Raw genomic sequence first — 11,164 nt, 5'->3', positions numbered from 1 at the left:
TGAGAATAGAGGTGTAAAACAACACAGTGGAATGTAGGTTGAAGCGTGGAACAAGACGGTGAATCGAAGAATTAAAGCATCCAGTTTTCAGCCCGTGAGTCGACTCATACATGTACATGAGTCGACTCATCAGGTTGAGTCGACTCATGCCTGTCATGAGTTGACTCACAAACCCCAGCCGTTTTGTCAGAAGTTTCTGGCCAGTTGACTCATGCCTTGTAAAACCCCGATAATATGAATATTATATATAAAATAATAATAAATATGTTATATAGTGATAAATAACATATTTTAATGTTTGAGTATTTTAGGAATTGATTTGAGATCGATTCAATATGTATATGTGTGGATATATGAGTGCAAATGCACAAAACATGCACGAAGAAGGAATCGTGAAAATAATGACCAGATTTGAGTTTATATGTTTTTCACACTAATATAGTTAGAATTTAGGAAAACACAAAAGACCAAAGTTATAGATCTTTTCAACAGTTTTCTAACAAATCTTAAATCACCTTATTCTAAGCTTGTATGAGAAAGTTACAGCTAAAATACTAAGTACAGATTTCATAAGTTTCAGTGTAGTCGACTACTAACGTTAGTAGTCGACTATCAAGAGTTTTCCTGGACATGCTAGGTTTGGTTTTCAGGTCAAACTCGGTTTGTTTCAAGCCTAATTGATAACCTAACTATATAAACTTGTTTTTAACCTAATTTTTGAGTTATTTCACGGAAGAATACAGCCACCTCCTCCCCCCTAAACCCTAGTTCTGATTTTGGTGTTTCCTTAAGGTGTTTGAGACGTGACATCGAGCAAGGGAGAGATCGAGGGCTGTGGCTAAGGAAAAAGAGGTTGTACACACGTTCATGAGATCAACTACATGTTTGAGGTAAGATCACTTGCATCCAAACCTGCACCCTTAGTTAATGAATGATTTAAGATGTTTAAATCGATGTTTTACATGTTTAGATCTTAATCTAATACGAAAAAGATTCGAACTTTGATATTAATGGTAAATAAATGTTAGATCTACATGGTGTTTTTGCTGTTTATGATATAAACGTGATCATGATCATTAGGGTTTATGTTAATTTTGTTTTTAACTTAATAATTGTGTTTAACACATGAGTAAACCCTATTTAGTTGTTAATTAAGGTTTCTTGTAAGTTAATTATGCTAAAAACCTAGGTTTGTGATACCTAAGACAGATGAACATGTATAAACAAAATTTTTGCTTCTGTTTATGCGTAGTTAACATCATGTTTTGATAATTTTCGTGGTTAAATTTAGAGCTAATTTGAGAAATTTGATTAATTAGGATGTTAATCCCTAATTAGAGCAAATTAAGAGATTGTTTCATGTTCAGGATGATTATTGTAATTTGATGAATATTACATGTTTTATTTTGTATCAAATCACATGAAAATTGTAGACGAATGCAAATCATGTTCGTGCACGAAAGAATGTATATTTTGACAGGTAGTCGATGACTAAACTCAGTAGTCGACTACTCATGCCACTACAAGAAATCTGCTATTTAACGACCAAAATTAGTGAAGGGAACAGTTGCCCGTCATTAATGTGCATATAATAACGACGGGTTTTAAACCCTTCGTCGAGTGATTACAAATAATAGAGAAATATTGTGATATGGGATAACGGTTTTCTAATCCCTTCGTTGATTTGATCCTACTACCGTCGTTATTGGGTCTCCTTAAAAATGAAGGGGTCCATTACCTTCATTGATGGGACTTCTAATCATAATTGGACTGAAATTAACCTATTTCTATTAACAAATCCCATAACCAAACCCGAAGCCCCAACTAAAACCCAAAACCGAATTTTACAAACCCACAAATCCTAATCATCCTCTAACCGCAAAAATAACGATTTAAACCCTAGTTAAAAAAATCCACCTCCTTATCATCGCCCCACTACCACGAATTTACTCTATGACAACGGTTCAGTGGTAACGATTTCTAATCGTTGCGCTTGACCCCAAGCGTGACGGTTCTGCAATGTTTTTCACCATTATTTTTGGGTTTAAAGAGCACTCCATCCATCCAAGTGCAAAGGTTTAGTCTCATATCTCCCCCTTTCCTCTTCGACCGGTCACCCTCACTTGAAGCTGAGCTCAGTGCACTGTGGATCTCTGAATCTCTCATCTCCAATCTCTCAATCGTGTCTAATTTGCTAACTTTTTTGTTTATGGCATCTTTGTTTAGGCATCAGAGAAGAAACTCTCGAACCCAATGGGGGAGATTAAGATCCATTAATTGGTCTTCAGTATTTCAGTTGGAGAGAACGGAGATATAAAATCCTCTGAGGTATCGATCGTCAATCTCTTGTTTAGATTTAGGGCTTATGAATTACTGCAAAAGTTGATTTTGTGTGTGTGCTTATTTAGGGTTAGGGTTTCAATCCTAAATGGCCCTCTGATGACAAGAAGCAACACATCAAGATCCCTAAACCCTCTCAGATAAAAATTTACATGACTCCACTTTGGTTGCTTTTCTCTATGACCTAAAAAAAATTCAATTTGAATGTCTCACTCTCTTTCTTTGCTTATTTGCTTTCTAGGGGTTGCTGGTGGAGCACTGTGATTGGTGTCGAAGAGTCAGAGAGCTTTTGCAGCAAGTTATGCCACCATTCATGCTATCATCATCATTCATGCTATCATCGTCGGCTGGTACTATGGTCTATTACTTCTTACTAGTTTTCTTATTCAAATGTAAGATAGTTGAGATTTTTTGTTGTGATAGATCTTGGCATGCAGCGTTCACCAATTTTTTGTGACTTTTGATCAGTAATTTTGAGTGAAGGTCATTTTCGCTTCAAAAGCAAGGTTGGGATAAGCTGAAGCTGAGTATTGGGTTTATGACATTTTAGGAAATAATCCTTAATGACATATTTGTTTAGTTTGGGCTATGTTCGTTACTTATCACACATAACCTTTAATTGATACGATGGAGAACAACTTACAATGAATTGAAAGTCATTAAATGTTTAAAATAATTTAATTTGGATATGTATCACCTTACTCATGCCCAACGATAAGAACCAGAAATGTGTAAGAAACCACTTCTGACGTTCCAAACTCATGCCTTAGTGCTTAGTAGATAATGTAATATAGCTAATATTATGTTTTTATTCCTGAATCTTGTAGAAATTGGAAGATCCTCTCATTAACGAGGCTTGAAAATAGCTTGAAACGAATCTGAATCTGGAGAAGGTGGAGTTTGACATACTTGGTATGAAGGTGAGATATTCTTGTGCAATGTTCTAAAGTTATTTCCCATCTCAGTGCAAGACATTAATATAAGTATATAGTCTGCATGCTAACTCTTATGTGTCACTACGTACAACAAGTTCATATTACCAAGTTTAAGGATTTAACACACTTTTTCTGCTATTTCTAATCATGAAGTTAAGTTTTCATACTTTTGGGGATAATGCACAGTTTCGATTCCATGTTGGAGTTGGATTATAAAAGCTGCCACCAATTTAAATATTATAACATTTGCATTTTCATACTTACCTGTAATTGTGTGAGAGGTTATTCAAATGTCTGATCACTAACAATATTATAGACATGTTTTCTCCAAATGTCTATTGACCATACAAATCCAACGTCTTATGTACTCTTTAGGCAAAATAAATTGAATATACTCATGACTCGAGGCTTTTGGAACAAAACCTCATGCTACTAAAGTCACTTGTGATTCTTCTGATGATTCTATTTAATAAAAACACTCCAAAAAAAATAAACTATGAAAAATTACCATGAATGATACACTTTGTTTTGAGTTTTGAATTTTAGAACTTAAGATTCTCTCCAAATCCCAAGTATTGTAAGCAAAAACCAATGAAAAAAAGTTGCCTTTGATCAATGAGGACATGGGACAAATCATCTCTATTTCTTGTTGATTGTGTAAAAAGGATGTTTTTATTACTTAGAAAAATATATATATTTCTATAGTTTTTAGGTGTTGGTTGTTTGTATTTTTTCCAAGAATTATGAAATACCACATCTTTAGAGCATTTGGTTCTGTAAGCTATTTTTATTTGTTGATGTATTGATTTGTATAAGAGATGCCTGAAAGTTTTGCAGTAGCAGAGAACTAACACTAGTGCAATGCACATTTTTTGTTGAAAATCAGAAACTCAATCAACGTGCTTGTGTGAGCAAGTAGGTTCACATAAGACTGTTATGTTGCTATATAGAAAATATTAGGGATAAGTCTCTCCTGTTAATAGATACTCTTATCCTTTACAGCGTAATTGGGTACTAATGATAGCTCTTGAAAGCTGGTTAAGATCAGTAACGTCTTTCACCTTTAAACACAGAATCAGAGTTGATCACTAACTACTCTGACTCAGTTTCAGGTTCGGGCACAAAACTGAAATTGAGACTCATTTCAGGTTTTGCGCAGTTATACATCAGTGATTTATTTAAGTATGGCATCAGGTCAGAATTATGACTTGCAGCCATCAATTGCCCCTCAAGTTTGCTACATGTTTATAATTAGCTGGAATTGTATAATTGTTACGTTAGAATAATTGTTACGTTAAAATGCTTTAACATTGTTGTGAGGATAACTGTCAATTATCTTGGTTTCTCATGGTTGCTCCTGTAATAGATGTTGGACTATAATGTACCTAGAGGTGAGCACCTGTTATTCTAATAAGAAAATTATATGCTATCAAGTTAAGCAATGTATTAGTCTGTATGTCTTAATAATTATGATGGATCATGTTTGAGGATTGTCATAGATTTCCTGTCATTGTTAAACTAATACTAGTGTTTGTCCATCGAGCATTCTAACATAGAGATAATATATTTGCAGGAAAGCCATATTGTATATCAAACGCTATAGCTACAAATTATTGAAAGACAGAAACAACTCAGTAAATATGAGTTTTTGTTTCATGTAAAGTTGGGGCATTGAATTAGTAAACAATTATCTTTCGTTTGTTAACTAGACCTTACTACCTGTTAAATTATAAATAGTTACATTTAATGGTATTTGTACCCACTCACTTTGAGGCTTTTCCATCCATGATATATGCAGTTCCAATCATACTTTATAAACTTTACGTTGATTAATTTTACGTTTTAAAAAGTTACAGTTAAATCTCAAAGTTTTAATTGCACCCGCTGGTAAATCCCAAAGTTTATATTTTAAATACTTAATGGTATTTACAATCAAATTTTAATTGCACCCTCTAGTAAATCCCAAAGTTACAGTCAAAATTTAAAAAGTTAATTACAATCATATATAGGTTAACATCTTTGCTTTTATATGTTGAATGACCCTATATATGAATCATTTGATGCTCAGGCTATTGCATCAACATCATTGGTAGATGATGATATCAATTTGATAAGGAACGATATTGATCCAATTATTGTAAATTCAGTCTTAACTTCAAAAAAGATCGGAAAAAGACTCAAGTAGAGGATTAAAACACTTTTTTTGCAATTGGTTTTTAATTCTTATAAATTAAATTTTGATTCAAATTTGATATAGGATAAATTTGATGCTGAGGACATGGAGCAAAAGAGAGAGTTAGTAATGAGACACTTGCGTGATTTGTGGAATAAGTGACGTGGTGACATGCACAGGAAATATGTGAAAGAAAATTCATTGCAAGTTGCACTTAGAAATAAACCTACAGAAGTGAGTGTTGATGACTGAGAATGGCTAGTTAAGGAACATTATTTTTCTTTAAAATTTCAGGTATTAATCTCCTAATTTTGTTAATTTTGTCCATGTATATTGCTGGATTGTTAAAATTATCCTTTAATCTTGATGTATAGAAAGCAAGCTAACTAAATACACTTAACAGAGGCAAAAGAAAGATGCTCCACCACACGGGCAGTAAACCCTTTAGACAAATTGCAAACTAATTTCTTATTTATTTATAACTACTTTGTTTTTTAGTTTGATGTTGTACTCATTTTTATTTAATATTTGAATAAGGGTGGCAAGTCAGGAAATCCACCTGATGTGGCAAAAATGTTTCATGAAACTCGAAAGAAAGCTAATGCAACACTAGATATTGGGGATCAAGATAAATATGTAAGTAGAATATGTGTTTAAGTTTGATAATGATGCATTATATAGTACTAACATATGAATTTAATTTTTATAGGATAAAATTGTTCAAGTCAAACAAGCAAACCCTTCACTTTAAGACATTGAGATAGTTGAGAAAATATGGGGGAAGCAATCTCATGGTCACATCATTGTATTTGATGGCGGGACTACTTTGAAAGATTTGAGAGGACCGTTCCCTAGTCGATCTGATCTGGAAGCATGGATTATAGAAGAAAAGAAAAAGAACCAGATACTTCAACAACGCTTAGATGAGCAGGAGCAACAACAAAGGATGTCTGAGTTGGAGTCACAAGTGAAAGCTATGCAAGAACTTTTTTTTAGGCAATCACCTTCATTGACTCCTCAAACTCGAGAACATGTGTAGGATTAGGTAATTATTTTTTGTAAAATCTCTTATATACTTTTATGATTGACTACTTGCACTAAAAATATGAATTTTACTTAATAAGATAATATTTGCTTAATTGATATTTCTTAATTATATGATTTTTTTATATTTTTCAGGCTATCCATGCAAGATTAGGAGAGGTGGGGTAGCTCGAGTCTTCTTTTGACGATGATTAGGGATGAAAGAATGTGTCTTCCCCAAACTTTTATTTTAATTTGTTATAGATAGTTTTATGTATTTTTCTTTGGAATAATTAGGATATTAACTCTTGTTATTAGTATTGAATATTTGAGGATGGTGGAATTTTATTTATTGATGTTATTAATGAATGAAATTTTTATTTTTCCTTTTATTCATTATTGGGTATTTTTAATATATTTGTGTTGTGAATCTTAGTTCATTATTGGGTATTTTTAATATATTTGTGTTGTGAATCTTAGTATCAGGTTGAGAATAATATGATAGTTGTCTATGAATAGAAAATTTATTATTAATGTATATTAGAAATTTGTAGTCTATAATGAAGGTTTTATAAACCGTATTTTGTTCATCAACGAAGGGAAAACACCGTCGTTAATGGGTTATTAATTACCCATTATGAGAACTTTTACGACGGTATCCAACCGTCATTAATTAGTCTTCAACGACGGAAAAATATCCCCGTAACTAATGATAACGACGGGAAAATATCCCCGTAACTAATGGTAGTGACGGGAAAATATCCCGTCACTGATGGTAACGACGGGAAAATATCCCCGTCACTGATAGTAACGACGGTGATAATTACCGTCGTAAATATTAACGACGGTAATATGTTCCGTCATTATAGACTCTATAACGACGGGTAGTATATCCCTTCGTGACCCTTTAGCTAAGAGGGCTTCAACGACCGGTGACGAAGGGATTTTTCCCTGTCGTTAGCATACAATAACGAAGGTTTTCAGCTCTTTAACGAAGGGAAATCCCTTCGTTAAAGATGTAATTTCTTGTAGTGTGCCCAATTTAAGTTTACAGAAACTGAGTTAGTACAGTGTAGTCGACTAATGTGCTTACTAGTCGACTACATAAGTTTGATACAAAAACTAAATTATTACAGTGTAGTCGACTAATGTGCTTACTAGTCGACTACTAAGTTTGACACTGAAATTATAAAGTCTGGATGGACTCAGTGTAGTCGACTACTTAGGTTAGTAGTCGACTACTAAGATTATTTTCCTAAACTTTTGTTACATTATTTTGAGATGCGATCGCGGGATTCGAATCGTATGATAGTACACATATAGACATGAATATACATGAATAGTGTTATGACACACACATGAGCATCTCAGAGGGGATTTGACAAGTGTTGAGTGATTACACTTTAGTTGGAGTAGTTTAAACATGTGTCGAATATCATTAATAGGCCCAGCTCTGTACTATATGAGATAGTGCGTCGATATGTCAGATTTATACCTTTTATACATGTGGTGGATATCGTTGATGGGCTCAGCTCAATACTATATGGGTTAGTGCGTCGATATTCCATTTGTACAGGTCATTGAGTCGGGTTTGGATGCTTTGTCTAGCAGTCTGTCTGCACGAGGGTGCGATGAGGCTTGTGAGCTGTCTATTTATATACCTATATGGTAGGCCATCCCACACTCATGTTACGCACTAAGATCACGATGAGACTAATGAGCCATGTATAATATTTTAGGATGCCTACAGGGTAGTCCGTTACATGCTAATGATATATATATATATATATATATATATATATATATATATATATATATATATATATATATATATATATATATGACCGAGATACCTTACTCTTATGATGTACATGAGAATTTTATGTTGATGTCCATTATGGTGTTTTATTTTCTAGTGATGTTTCTTTCCATAGTTCGGTATTGATACTTAGGTATCTACAGTCTGAGACATATGGTATATACATGAGGGTTTTCTTATTTGGATTATTTCGCTCAACATACTACGTTTCGTGTTGTAGATTTTTAAGTATTAATACTATTAGATATAGGGGAAATGATGTAGGTAGACTATGCTTAATAGATAGAGCCTCCACTACATCTAGTAGCCCTTCCTCTGGGGGCGGATGGAGGTGATCTTGCTGTAGCGTTCTGACACTTTTGTTGTTGCTCTTTTTGTTTTAATTTTCCTTTCAGGCGGATCAGAGCATCGGAGAGTCGCATGAGGACGGAGTTCTTGCATAGTCACCGTCATATGAGCTAGTAGAAGAGATTCCACGGTAGACAGACCTTATATTCAGCTATTAGAGTTTTCTTTATTTTTCTCACTTTGTAAAGGCTGTGAGCCTTTGTACATTCTTAGTTGATCCATGTCGTGATACATTCATATATTTCATGATGACAGATGTATTCCAAACTTGTTCATTAAGACATGATTTATTTATGAGACATTCTTCCTTATATCATGTCAATTGCAGTTATTTTCCTTTCTTTTTGCCTGTATTGTACATGCACTTTATTTTTTATTCCACTAGAGGATATTGTTGTGATTGGTAAAACTTGTTATTGCATAGTATGGGTGCATGCCAGGTTTGACACCTCTGGGTTCACCTTAGACTGTAGCCTTGTGTAAAATCAGGGGCATCACAGTTGGCATCAGAGCCCTAGTTCCAGTATCCTTAGGATCATCTTGTATCGAGTTGTGGAGTTAGAATAGAGTTTTCTAGGATTCATGTACAGAGTTCGCTAAGAAATCCTAGAATGAGTGAGGACAATATATGCTTATATCTAAAATTTCAAATTTTTTTTATGACAACTATTTTATGTTGATTTAAAGTATTTGTGTGAATACTATGTGATTGAATACGTATTATGATAAGTTATGTATATATATGTATATATATTTATGATCTCATTTACTGTGAAAATTAAGCTCTCCTCTTGATATTATAATTATCGGGATGAGGATGTGGTCGAGGTAAAACTCATACCTCGAGAGTTGGGCAAGCAGAGCCCGAGCCACATTAGGCTCTACAGTATCTAATGGACTTCATGGTGCTATTTGCAATAAGATTTTGCAGCCCTCGAGGAGCAAGTGGTATATCCGTTTCTGTCAGCAGTACCACTTTCAGGAGTTCCACCACCAGTTATACCAGTCGTACCTATTGAAGTGACAATACCAATTATTACACCATCACCATAACCAGTTATGGATAGAGCCGCGGAGCAGGAAGCTTAAATATGTAAGATAAGAAAGACATCAGACACTGAGAGCATCATAATTTTGGGAGTACACCGGATTCATGTGCAGCCTATAAATAGAAGAAATATGTGAAAATTTCTTAACGTCAACTCGGTACCAAAGAAGAAGTTAGATATATTCAGCATAGAGGATAGCATTAAAGAATGGTACCGACTTTATATTTTCTTCGGAGCAGCGAATATCACTTACCTGGGAGGATTTTGTTTACTTCATCGACAAGCAATTGGAGCTAGTCTAATTAAAACAGAAAGATATGCTTGTAATTAATTATGGAGTCATGACCAGTGGGGTGATAATGTTAAGGGTAAGAGACCTATTGTGAGATCTAGAGAAACCCAGCAGCGGGGTAAGGATTTTTACCATCAGCAATAAAGACAGTATAAGAAGAGAGCACACGTGATTTGAGAGCGCCACAGCACTGTATGAATTAGGATACATGTTACAATTGTAATAAGATTGGGCATAAAGCCAGATATTATCGTAGTGCACCAGCAGGGGGCTAGCAGGACCGAGGCCGGGGCCAGCAGCAGTGTCGCGGTCACGGCCAACAACAGTAAAAGATAGAGGCACCACCTATTATTCCAAGGATTGAGGAGCCAAAAGGTTAGATTTGCGATATCCAGAAGATTCCTGATGGACAGATGGTCCCAGTAAATCCCACCACCGGCAGTGCAGCAGCTGCCTACCATTGATAGAGTTTATGCAGTCGTACCTCGTGATCATGGTGTGAATGAAGCTTTCTTCGTGATTTTATTTCCAGCTTAGAAATTTTGCATTCTTTTATCTTTCATGCCTTCATGAATAGGCATCAGCTTATAGCACATCCTTTAGATATTTTGTTATCAGTCCCTACTCCTTTAGGGGAGGTATCACTACTAGAGAGTGTATGTAGAAGATGTGTCATCAGTCTAGATGAGTTTGAGTTTACCTTTGAAATGATCGTTTTGCGGATGTCGGATTTCGACGTCATTCTTGGAATGGATTAGTTATCATCCTACCATGTCTGTATCGACTGTTTCGCTAAAACAGTCAGCTTGTGAACACATGTTGAGTTTATATAGATAGTAGCAACCTCATAGGGTGACTAGAATGCGGAGTCATTACTGGCATACATAGGAGAGTGATGGTCCAAGATCAGGGTGATGGTCCGGGATCGGGCTGCAGATTTGAACAGGACCGGAGTTGTCTCAGGGTATCAGATGTCTTTCAGGACATACCTAGATTTCCTTCAGTGAGAGATGTTCCTGTATCGAGTTGCAGCAGGCACCGTACCGATATTCCGATAACCCTATCATATAACACCCGCTAATATGAGGGAGCTACAGACTCAGCTAGATGAGTTTTTATCTCAGAGTTTTATTCTCCGGAGTCATTTTCATGGGAGCACCGTTCCTCTTCGTGGAGAGGAAGGAC

The sequence above is a fragment of the Asparagus officinalis genome, chromosome 1, assembly GCF_001876935.1.
Source record: "Asparagus officinalis chromosome 1, Aspof.V1, whole genome shotgun sequence".
NCBI lineage: Eukaryota > Viridiplantae > Streptophyta > Magnoliopsida > Asparagales > Asparagaceae > Asparagus > Asparagus officinalis.
Note: the sequence above shows the minus strand (reverse complement) of the source record.